This window comes from Trifolium pratense, linkage group LG4 (assembly GCF_020283565.1).
Source record: "Trifolium pratense cultivar HEN17-A07 linkage group LG4, ARS_RC_1.1, whole genome shotgun sequence".
NCBI lineage: Eukaryota > Viridiplantae > Streptophyta > Magnoliopsida > Fabales > Fabaceae > Trifolium > Trifolium pratense.
The window spans coordinates 46,779,809-46,791,064 of NC_060062.1; the positions used below are offsets into that span (position 1 = coordinate 46,779,809).

General features: G+C 38.0%; 2 long non-coding RNA genes across 2 annotated transcripts; one reads left to right on the forward strand and one right to left on the reverse strand.

Moving 5' to 3' along the window:
- Window positions 1–6,329: 6,329 nt before the first annotated feature.
- Window positions 6,330–8,277, forward strand: LOC123924139. Its single transcript, XR_006814624.1, has 3 exons — window positions 6,330–6,429; window positions 7,254–7,312; window positions 7,944–8,277. It is a non-coding gene; the product is annotated as an uncharacterized LOC123924139 (long non-coding RNA).
- A 226-nt stretch (window positions 8,278–8,503) lies between these two features.
- On the reverse strand, window positions 8,504–10,460 carry LOC123923961. The gene is made up of 3 exons (XR_006814533.1): window positions 10,361–10,460; window positions 9,469–9,527; window positions 8,504–8,837 (listed from the first exon to the last, which is right to left on the reverse strand). It is a non-coding gene; the product is annotated as an uncharacterized LOC123923961 (long non-coding RNA).
- Window positions 10,461–11,256: the final 796 nt, after the last annotated feature.

An 11,256-nucleotide genomic window follows, 5' to 3' on the forward strand; every position in this document is an offset into this window, starting at 1 on the left:
ACAAATGGAAGACACCATATTTATCTCTCAAGAAAAATATGCAAGAAACATTGTGAAGAAGTTTGGTATGGAAGGTGGTAGTCACAAAAGGACACCTGCACCTACACACTTGAAGCTTACCAAAGATGAGAAAGGGGTTGATGTGGATCAAAGTCTCTATAGAAGTATGATTGGGAGCTTACTATATCTCACAGCTAGCAGGCCTGATATCATGTTTGCAGTTGGAGTTTGTGCTAGATACCAATCTGAACCCAAGATGAGTCATCTGACTCAAGTAAAGAGGATCTTCAAATATGTCAATGGCACATGTGGCTATGGAATTCTATACTCTCATGGTAATGATTCTACCTTAATTGGATATTGTGATGCAGATTGGGCTGGAAGTGCTGATGATAGAAAGAGCACCTCTGGTGCATGTTTCTTCTTGGGAAACAATCTAGTATCTTGGTTTAGTAAGAAGCAAAATAGCGTGTCTCTATCAACAGCTGAGGCAGAATATATAGCAGCTGGGAGTAGTTGCTCTCAATTGTTATGGATGAGACAAATGTTGAAAGAGTATAGTGTGGAGCAAGATGTCATGACACTTTACTGTGACAATCTTAGTGCTATAAACATTTCTAAAAATCCTATTCAACATAGTAGGACTAAGCACATTGACATACGTCATCATTTTATAAGAGAGCTTGTAGAAGAAAAAAATTGTTACACTTGAGCACATTGCATCGGAAGAACAATTAGCAGACATTTTTACTAAAGCGTTGGATGCAAGTCAATTTGAAAATTTAAGAGGCAAACTTGGAATTTGCCTTTTTGAAGACAAATAGCAGTTACAGCATGCAATGCGTGTAACTACCTCACATCACTTTAAGTTACACGCTAATCAAGGAAGTTCTCATTCAACTTCCCACAACCTCCATCAACCACAATCATTACTTTTCATCTACTCTCTCTCTCACGCTCAAAACCGATCCAACTTCTCCATCAACACTTCTCCAATTTCTATTTTTTTCAGATACTCTTACTCAACAATCATGTCTGATTCCGTCAAATTCTCACCAAGCAAAACAAATGCTGCTCCGTCGACACAAAAAGAAGTAATCAACGCTATTCCTCTTAACTCCATTCCTTTCACAAGTCCAAAGATGCGAAGAAAGTCAGTTGCGAAGAAGGAACGGTCATCACGAGCGAATCCTTCATCTCCCTCCTCCTCAATTAAGAAATCAAAGAAGAAGAGCAAAAAGTCGCGAACGGAATCGAGTAAGTCTTATACAATGTCTGAACTGCATGTTGATCCGTTACCGTCTAGTGATGCTCCCACTCTTGTCGTTAATGCTACAGAGGACGAAGTTGACACATCTGGTAAGAATTCACTAAATCAAAACTCTGATGTTCCAAATTCTGTTGAAAACCTAGGTTTAGAAAAACCTACTGGAACTGATAATTTGGGGAAAAGTGCTCCTAACTCCCCTATTGCTGTTAATACTGACGTTGATGCTGCTACTGAGACTAATGTTGATACCTTTACTGAGTCGCCCACAAAAATTGACACTGAGACACATGTTATGCCAAGTGCTGCAACACATGGCGCTGCGCCAAATGTGGTGCCAGATGTTACCACATCTTTGGCACAGGAAAATTTGGTTGACTATTCTGAGTCAGATGAGAGTCCCCCACCTAAGGCTACTGATAAAGAAACTGTTCCTGATAACGCTGTGCATGATAATCCAGAAGTTATACTTGTTAATGAAACTACTGCTAGTGATAAGGCTGTCCCTACAAACTCTGAGGCTAGTGTGGCTAGGAGGACTAGAAGTAGGGTTAATAAAGGTGTAGAGACTACTAAAACACCTGTTCAAACACCCAAATCTTCTAAGGTTAGAAAAGATACGGGTAAAAAGCCTCTTTATGGACCTCCCAAACCTGTCAGTAAAGTGGTCCCTAGGTCAGAGACCAAGAAAAGAAAAGCTCCTCCAACTAGTGATTCTGATTTTGAACCAGAGACAGATGTTGCTGCATCTGGCAGCACATCTAGGAAAAGTGTAGGAAGGAAGAAGGTTCCTCAATCTGTTCCATCTGCTCCATTAGATAATGTTTCATTTCATCTGGAAAATGGGTCTGCAAGGTGGAAGTTTGTGTATCACAGGAGGTTAGCTCTGGAAAGGAATTTAAAGAATGATATTCTTGAATGTCCTAGTGTTGTAGAAGCTCTTGAGTATGCAGGTCTGATGAAAACTGTGGTTGGTTTGGACAAGTGCTTTGACAGGCTTGTCAAAGAGTTTTTGATTAATGTGGCTGACAACTGTAATGATCCAACAAGTCCTGAATATAGGCAAGTTTTTGTTCGAGGAAAGTGTGTTCAATTCTCTCCAACTGTGATCAACCAATATTTGCAAAGGGATTCTGAAGAAGTGGCTCCTCTGAAAGTCACAGACAATGAGGTCTGCAAAGTCCTCACAGGTGGCAAGATTAAAGCATGGCCAAGCAAGGCTAAGTTGTCTGCAACTTCCCTCTCTCCATTTTATGCTATTCTAAATAGGATTGCTGCCCATAATTGGGTGCCTACAACTCACTCAGGAGATGTGGCAAGAGGATTGGGTAGGTTCATCTATGCTGTGGGAACCAAGGCTAATTTTGACTATGGAGCTTATTTCTTTCAAGAAACTTTAAGTCATGCTCTGACATATGCTGTTGAAAAGCCAGTTGCTCTCCCCACTCTGCTATGCAATATCATTCTTGAGCAACACCCAGATATACTAAGGAGTACTGATGTTCCTTGTAAAAGGAAAGGGGTGTTGGTGATTGAGCAGAGGCTGCTGGATGGGACAAATGTTGCAGCAGGTGCTGGCACATCTGTCCAGAGTGGTGTACTCTCTAGGAAGCAGATGATTGCAGACTTGACTGAGACCAGCAGAGCACTTGAGGCCAGGAAGCTGAAAATAGATCGTGTGATTGAGGCGCTCAAGGCTGAGGAAGCTGCTGAGATGGCTGAGGGTGAGCCAAATGGACAAGAAGGAGAAGAGGCTAGTGAGTCTGAGGATGGTTCTGAGGATGTGATGGAGGACTCTGATGAAAGTTCTTCAATCTGATTTCTGATGTTTCCTTATATTTGTTTCTGATGTACTTTTGGTGTTTCTTTTGTTGTTCCTTTATGGGCTAGGCCCTGAATTTCTAGCACCTGTGTGTGCTCTATGGTCTGTAATAACTGCACACTGATATTCTCTATGCTCTGGTACACTATGATTTCCTATTCCTGATGTTTGTCTAAATTGTGGCTAAAAAGGGGGAGTAGTGTGTGTGTGTGTGCCAAGTGTGAAGACAGATGTTCTCACATCTGGTGACTGTTGACAGTTTTTGCATGTTTTGTTCGTATGCTCGTATTGAGGGGGAGTGTGAATAATATGCATGTATTGAGTGGGAGTAGTGAATATGAATATTCTTTCTCTATCTGGTGTGTGTATGCATGAATTCAGGGGGAGTGTGAGTGATATTATCTCTTGATCGCCTGAATATGTTTGATGACAAATGTTGTGCCAAGTGTTATGTTATGGCACCTGACTATTTGAGTCCACTATCCACTATGACTGAGAATTTATTTTTCTCAGATGATTATGGGAATTTATTTTTCCCTGTTGTTCTTATGATGAATGGATGCGCGTTAAACTATTAGGAGTTTATTTCTCCTACTTAGCATCTACTATGGGAGTTTATTTCTCCCTTGTGTTGTTCCATGAGGCTAGTTGTGTTTTATTCCGCTGTTGCATTGCCTCTGATGCTACTTGACTATCTTGGAAGTAGTTTTTATTGTGTGTTACTTTCTTTCCTAGTTGTGTGATCATGTTGACTCGAAGGAAAGGTAATACAGTATCTCTCTATATACTGGTCTAATATTGTTTTAGCCAAAATTTGCCAAAGGGGGAGATTGTTGGGTTTTTGTATATTGGCTACATTTTGCAAAAACATATTTTAGCCAAGTGTTGAGACAAGTGTGCTGACCCCAAGTGTTGTGACAAATGTTGTGACATTTTGGAACAACACCTGACTCTGTTCTGCGCGTGCCAGCTGGATGTTATTATTTTCTACTCAATCTTTTGAAGATCTGTTTGAAGAATTTGTTCAAGGTTTCTTACAGAGGAAGGCGCACGTGTTTAATGTGTTTCATGAGGCAGCTAAACCCTAGTTTTATTTTCCAAAGGAATTATATTTTTGGAAAATATATTTTTGCGGTTTCAAAAATATAACTATTGTTTTCAAAAATATATCACTGCTGCCGCAATTCTAGAAGCCCTAATTTTGTCTTGAAGCCCAAGTCATTCTACTACTATAAATACGAAGGCAAGCATATGGTTTCAAGCATCTAAAATCGTGTTCTTACAAAGCGTGTGTTTTAGGGATTTTAGAGTGTTAATTGTGAGCCTTTCTTGTATCTCCTTGATGCAAGCTTAGGACCTGTGTGTTATTGAGTTGTAAGTGTGAACTTCTCCTAAGCTTTGAAGTACGGAGATTGTTCTATTATGTTGTGTGGTTTACTCGCAAGCTTTTAAGCAAGAGTGAATCCTAGTTTCTTAGGAGTGTGTCTCCACCTGTTGTGTTTGTGGAATTGAATAGCAGCGCTGTCTGTGTTGCTAAGGTGGGAATTGGGACGGGGTCTCATATCTAGGAGTTCCTAGGTAGAAGGGTCATTGGGTAGTGATTAAGTGAGAAGTTGTAAACGGGTGAGTTTAGCTTCGAAGTAATACTGCTGATAGTGGACTTCATTCCTGGATTGGTATCCCCCAGAGTAGGCTTTAGGCTGAACTGGGTTAACAACTCTCGTGTGTTATTTACTTTATCGTTTGTGTTGTTTTATGTTATTTGCTCTGTTTATAGACAAGTGTTGGCGCACCAGTGACAACATCTGTCTACAACAGACAAGTGTTGCTACACCTTGAGCAACACCTGTCCACTGTGTGCCAGGAATTTCATATACGTACAAAAAAGAAATCTATGTATCATGCGACAAACAATTGAAGTTTTGCTCTATTTAAATTTAATTTTCAGGAGTTGATTATATCGTAGCAAGTGTGAGATTGAAAGTACCACATCATTTTATTTTTTTTATTCAAAATAAACGATATTCGTTTATTCAAATTGATAGAGTACATCGATGCAATACAAATTTAAAGTAGCTGAAAATAAAAAGGATAAATCTGCGAACAAACTCACAGTAGTGTCCATGTTAATAGCATAAAACGGAAAATTGCATATGTCTACAAATTTAAATAAGACTATATTAAAGTGTACGGAATATCCATGCCTCCGAATCTGTAGCGTTGATGACACCAAAGTCGACGTTGATTGAATCTGCACTATATCTGTAAGACCTCGAATTTCCACAAGCTTATTTACGTATTTTTTCGTTTAAATATATGTTATTAATCGTTAAAAATAATTATGTGCTTGGTGAAATTATATGTTGTTGAGTCTTGGCGCAAGTTGATTTATGTTTGTTTGGTTGAAGTATGAACAGATATGTGTCTTTTTGACCCCTTTGCGTTTTGAATTGGTTTTTATGGCCAACATGAGAGTTGTAGCCCTTTTTGCTTGGTTTTTCGCGTAGGTTTCGATTTCGAGAGTCGTTTGTTGTTGAGAGTCTTACCTTGTATCGTAGGTTGGTTTGGGAACCTTGAGTTTTGGTAGGTTGGATTCGAGTTTCGTTTAGTTAGTTCGAGTATCGTCGATTAACGACATTATTTGCTGAGATCGTGTCTGTTTCTCGCTCGAGTGTCAGAATTGTTTGGGGTTTGTTTTGTTGGTCTTCTTTTGAGAGAGCGAACGTTCCTGTGTTTTTAGAATTTCATTTTTCGCGTTAACCTATTTTCTTATAAAACGATCTAAAATTTGTCCGACGTTCCGAAATCTTTCGAACTCGGAATTCTTTTAAAATTTAACCCGAAGTTCTATATATCGGCGTGAGTTAGGAAATGTCCTTAAAATATTTTTAAGAGTTAGGGTTGAGAATCACAGTCGAGGAAAAATATTTTGGAGTAACTTTTCGTAAACCATTTTTAACGGACGATTAAATTCTTAATTTTCTTATTTCGCGACTTTCGTCCGTGAGCGTAACGCGACTCGTCTGTGGAGGGTTTTAATCACTAACACTTTATGAAAATATCTTGTGGTCTCAAAAGTCAAATGGATCCAATGGCTATGGTTCAAAGCACTTTATAATCAATGGTTGAGATTGGCTTAGGCTTTGCTTGGGCAAGAAGCTCATAACCACTTTATGACTTAGAAAAATCACAAAACACTTTCACTTCTTCCTCTTTTCTCTCTTTGGCCGTGGCCTCCTTCTCTTAAACCCCATCTTCATAAATTTTTCCTTTCCACCATTTTCATTGAAGATCAAGCTTGCTTTCCATTAGTTCTTTGCTAGCTTACTTCCTTCTTGAGGTATATCATTCTTTCTCTTCATTTCACTAGTTTTTCTCATGATTTTTCTTAACTCTAAACTCTATGAAAAATTTCTTAACTTGTGAAAAAGAGTTTTAATCCATGGAAAAGCTTCATTGTTGTTAAACTAACATGGATTAGGCTTTGTTTCTCTTGATTCCTTTAGCTATTGAATTTTTCATGGATTTCTCTCTAGTCTAGGGTTTTTCGAAAATTCTCTTGATCAATGAGTAGTCTAATGCCATTTTGTGCATAGGAGAGAAGTGTTTAGAATGTGTTTGTGATCTAGAAAACATTGTCAAAAATCATTTGTGAGAAAAATAAATTTTTTTGTCATAAAACACTTAGTGAATTTTATGAAAATTTCATGAATTTTGGGTGTGTTTGGAAAATGTTTTGGGTATGCAAGAAAATTATCTTAAGGGCTAGGTGATCAAGGCTATGGTTTTAAAAATGAAAATTTGTGGGAGAATGCCTTGATTTCTCAATTCTGGACAAACTGTGCAGGGGCATTTTCGTCCATTTAAAATTGTTCCAGTTCCAAAAAAACTTAACCATTTGATCCGTCTTTTCGAGACGAAGAGTTTGGCGTATGGTTCGTCTCGATTGGACAAGAATTGAATGTGTTATGGTCATTTTAGTTTGAAAACTATTTGGTCGAAAATTGTGTTTAAAAGAGTTTTACTTGAATTGGTGATCAATTAGGGGGGTCTCGAAAACACTATCCGAGAGTGTTAGAACGTATCCTTAGAACCCCTTTCGATTGTGTAGAATAGGTTCGTTCCTTTGGTTTTGTCGGAGAGTGACTTATGGTATTATTTTAGGAAACGAGTAACGGTGTTTAATTGCGCGTTCGATTGTGTGATTGGAAACTTTTGCCGAGGTAAGGGCATCTTCTATCCATGACTTTAAATTATGTCAAAAGCCATGAAATAATTGATGTTTGAATTTGTTTGAAATGCATGTGAAATGTATTCATTTTTGGATGGTTTGTAGGGTTGCATTAGCATATGATGTGAAGTTATATGTTCATGCATTCATTGGTAGACATGTGCGTACAGTGAATGGCGTTACTAAATGTCTTTTGTATTTTTTAGTATTAGACTCGTAACGCACAGTGAATGACGTTACACAAGAGTCTCTTATCTATTTATTTTAGTAAGCTTGTGATGTACAGTGAATGACATTACTAGAATGTTTACGACTCCCTGCGGTGAGGTTAATTTCCGGAAATCATGCATGTGACGTACAGTGAATGGCGTCACGGTGACGTGCAGTGAATGACGTCCCAGTGGTGCACAGTGAATGACACCACCATTCATTAGAGTTTTGCATTAGGCTACGTGCGCATTTTATTTATTATGCTTGGGTGCGACTTTGTGGTAATTGCCTAATATTTGTATACATGTTAATTGCTCAATACTTGTATTTATGTTAAATGCTATTTGCCTATTTGTTACTGTTGGTGACCCTTACTTTTGCATGTATACATCGCGGGCTCCTCCCACCCCTAGATGACATTCATGAGCGTGGTGCCGTCGGCCACGAGGATGAGATTGATTTGGAGCGCTTTTAGGATTGTGGTGATTGTGATGAGACGTTCTCCACCACGTCCATATGATCAGACCTAGAGTCTTAGTTCATTTTGCTTACGTATCTAGTTTATTTTGAGATGTAGTACCTTGACAGACTATTATACTTATGGTGCCTTAGTGGCCTTGCGATACATTAGGTTCACGTAACCGTCTTTGTGGTTCGTGAACTAATTGTATCCCTTTTGATATGTATATTATTCAGGTGAACACTTGCTTCTCGTAAGCCCTATATATATATATGATGGTTGGTTGTATATTATATTTTGTCTTGTGTAATTTAATTTCTTGAGCCGATTTCGAGTTACGCGCACTCTGATAAATTTTTAAAAGGCGTGTTTTATTTCAAATAAAAACAATGCGGAAGCAAACAAGGGCATATTTTTTTTTTGAAATAAAACACGCCTTTTAAAAATTTATCAGAGTGCGCGTAACTCGAAATCGGCTCAAGAAATTAAATTACACAAGACAAAATATAATATACAACCAACCATCATATATATATATAGGGCTTACGAGAAGCAAGTGTTCACCTGAATAATATACATATCAAAAGGGATACAATTAGTTCACGAACCACAAAGACGGTTACGTGAACCTAATGTATCGCAAGGCCACTAAGGCACCATAAGTATAATAGTCTGTCAAGGTACTACATCTCAAAATAAACTAGATACGTAAGCAAAATGAACTAAGACTCTAGGTCTGATCATATGGACGTGGTGGAGAACGTCTCATCACAATCACCACAATCCTAAAAGCGCTCCAAATCAATCTCATCCTCGTGGCCGACGGCACCACGCTCATGAATGTCATCTAGGGGTGGGAGGAGCCCGCGATGTATACATGCAAAAGTAAGGGTCACCAACAGTAACAAATAGGCAAATAGCATTTAACATAAATACAAGTATTGAGCAATTAACATGTATACAAATATTAGGCAATTACCACAAAGTCGCACCCAAGCATAATAAATAAAATGCGCACGTAGCCTAATGCAAAACTCTAATGAATGGTGGTGTCATTCACTGTGCACCACTGGGACGCCATTCACTGTACGTCACCGTGACGCCATTCACTGTACGTCACATGCATGATTTCCGGAAATTAACCTCACCGCAGGGAGTCGTAAACATTCTAGTAATGCCATTCACTGTACATCACAAGCTTACTAAAATAAATAGATAAGAGACTCTTGTGTAACGTCATTCACTGTGCGTTACGAGTCTAATACTCAAAAATACAAAAGACATTTAGTAACGCCATTCACTGTACGCACATGTCTACCAATGAATGCATGAACATATAACTTCACATCATATGCTAATGCAACCCTACAAACCATCCAAAAATGAATACATTTCACATGCATTTCAAACAAATTCAAACATCAATTATTTCATGGCTTTTGACATAATTTAAAGTCATGGATAGAAGATGTCCTTACCTCGGCAAAAGTTTCCAATCACACAATCGAACGCGCAATTAAACACCGTTACTCGTTTCCTAAAATAATACACATAATACCATAAGTCACTCTCCGACAAAACCAAAGGAACGAACCTATTCTACACAATCGAAAGGGGTTCTAAGGATACGTTCTAACACTCTCGGATAGTGTTTTCGAGACCCCCCTAATTGATCACCAATTCAAGTAAAACTCTTTTAAACACAATTTTCGACCAAATAGTTTTCAAACTAAAATGACCATAACACATTCAATTCTTGTCCAATCGAGACGAACCATACGCCAAACTCTTCGTCTCGAAAAGACGGATCAAATGGTTAAGTTTTTTTGGAACTGGAACAATTTTAAATGGACGAAAATGCCCCTGCACAGTTTGTCCAGAATTGAGAAATCAAGGCATTCTCCCACAAATTTTCATTTTTAAAACCATAGCCTTGATCACCTAGCCCTTAAGATAATTTTCTTGCATACCCAAAACATTTTCCAAACACACCCAAAATTCATGAAATTTTCATAAAATTCACTAAGTGTTTTATGACAAAAAAATTTATTTTTCTCACAAATGATTTTTGACAATGTTTTCTAGCTCACAAACACATTCTAAACACTTCTCTCCTATGCACAAAATGGCATTAGACTACTTATTGATCAAGAGAATTTTCGAAAAACCCTAGACTAGAGAGAAATCCATGAAAAATTCAATAGCTAAAGGAATCAAGAGAAACAAAGCCTAATCCATGTTAGTTTAACAACAATGAAGCTTTTCCATGGATTAAAACTCTTTTTCACAAGTTAAGAAATTTTTCATAGAGTTTAGAGTTAAGAAAAATCATGAGAAAAACTAGTGAAATGAAGAGAAAGAATGATATACCTCAAGAAGGAAGTAAGCTAGCAAAGAACTAATGGAAAGCAAGCTTGATCTTCAATGAAAATGGTGGAAAGGAAAAATTTATGAAGATGGGGTTTAAGAGAAGGAGGCCACGGCCAAAGAGAGAAAAGAGGAAGAAGTGAAAGTGTTTTGTGATTTTTCTAAGTCATAAAGTGGTTATGAGCTTCTTGCCCAAGCAAAGCCTAAGCCAATCTCAACCATTGATTATAAAGTGCTTTGAACCATAGCCATTGGATCCATTTGACTTTTGAGACCACAAGATATTTTCATAAAGTGTTAGTGATTAAAACCCTCCACAGACGAGTCGCGTTACGCTCACGGACGAAAGTCGCGAAATAAGAAAATTAAGAATTTAATCGTCCGTTAAAAATGGTTTACGAAAAGTTACTCCAAAATATTTTTCCTCGACTGTGATTCTCAACCCTAACTCTTAAAAATATTTTAAGGACATTTCCTAACTCACGCCGATATATAGAACTTCGGGTTAAATTTTAAAAGAATTCCGAGTTCGAAAGATTTCGGAACGTCGGACAAATTTTAGATCGTTTTATAAGAAAATAGGTTAACGCGAAAAATGAAATTCTAAAAACACAGGAACGTTCGCTCTCTCAAAAGAAGACCAACAAAACAAACCCCAAACAATTCTGACACTCGAGCGAGAAACAGACACGATCTCAGCAAATAATGTCGTTAATCGACGATACTCGAACTAACTAAACGAAACTCGAATCCAACCTACCAAAACTCAAGGTTCCCAAACCAACCTACGATACAAGGTAAGACTCTCAACAACAAACGACTCTCGAAATCGAAACCTACGCGAAAAACCAAGCAAAAAGGGCTACAACTCTCATGTTGGCCATAAAAACCAATTCAAA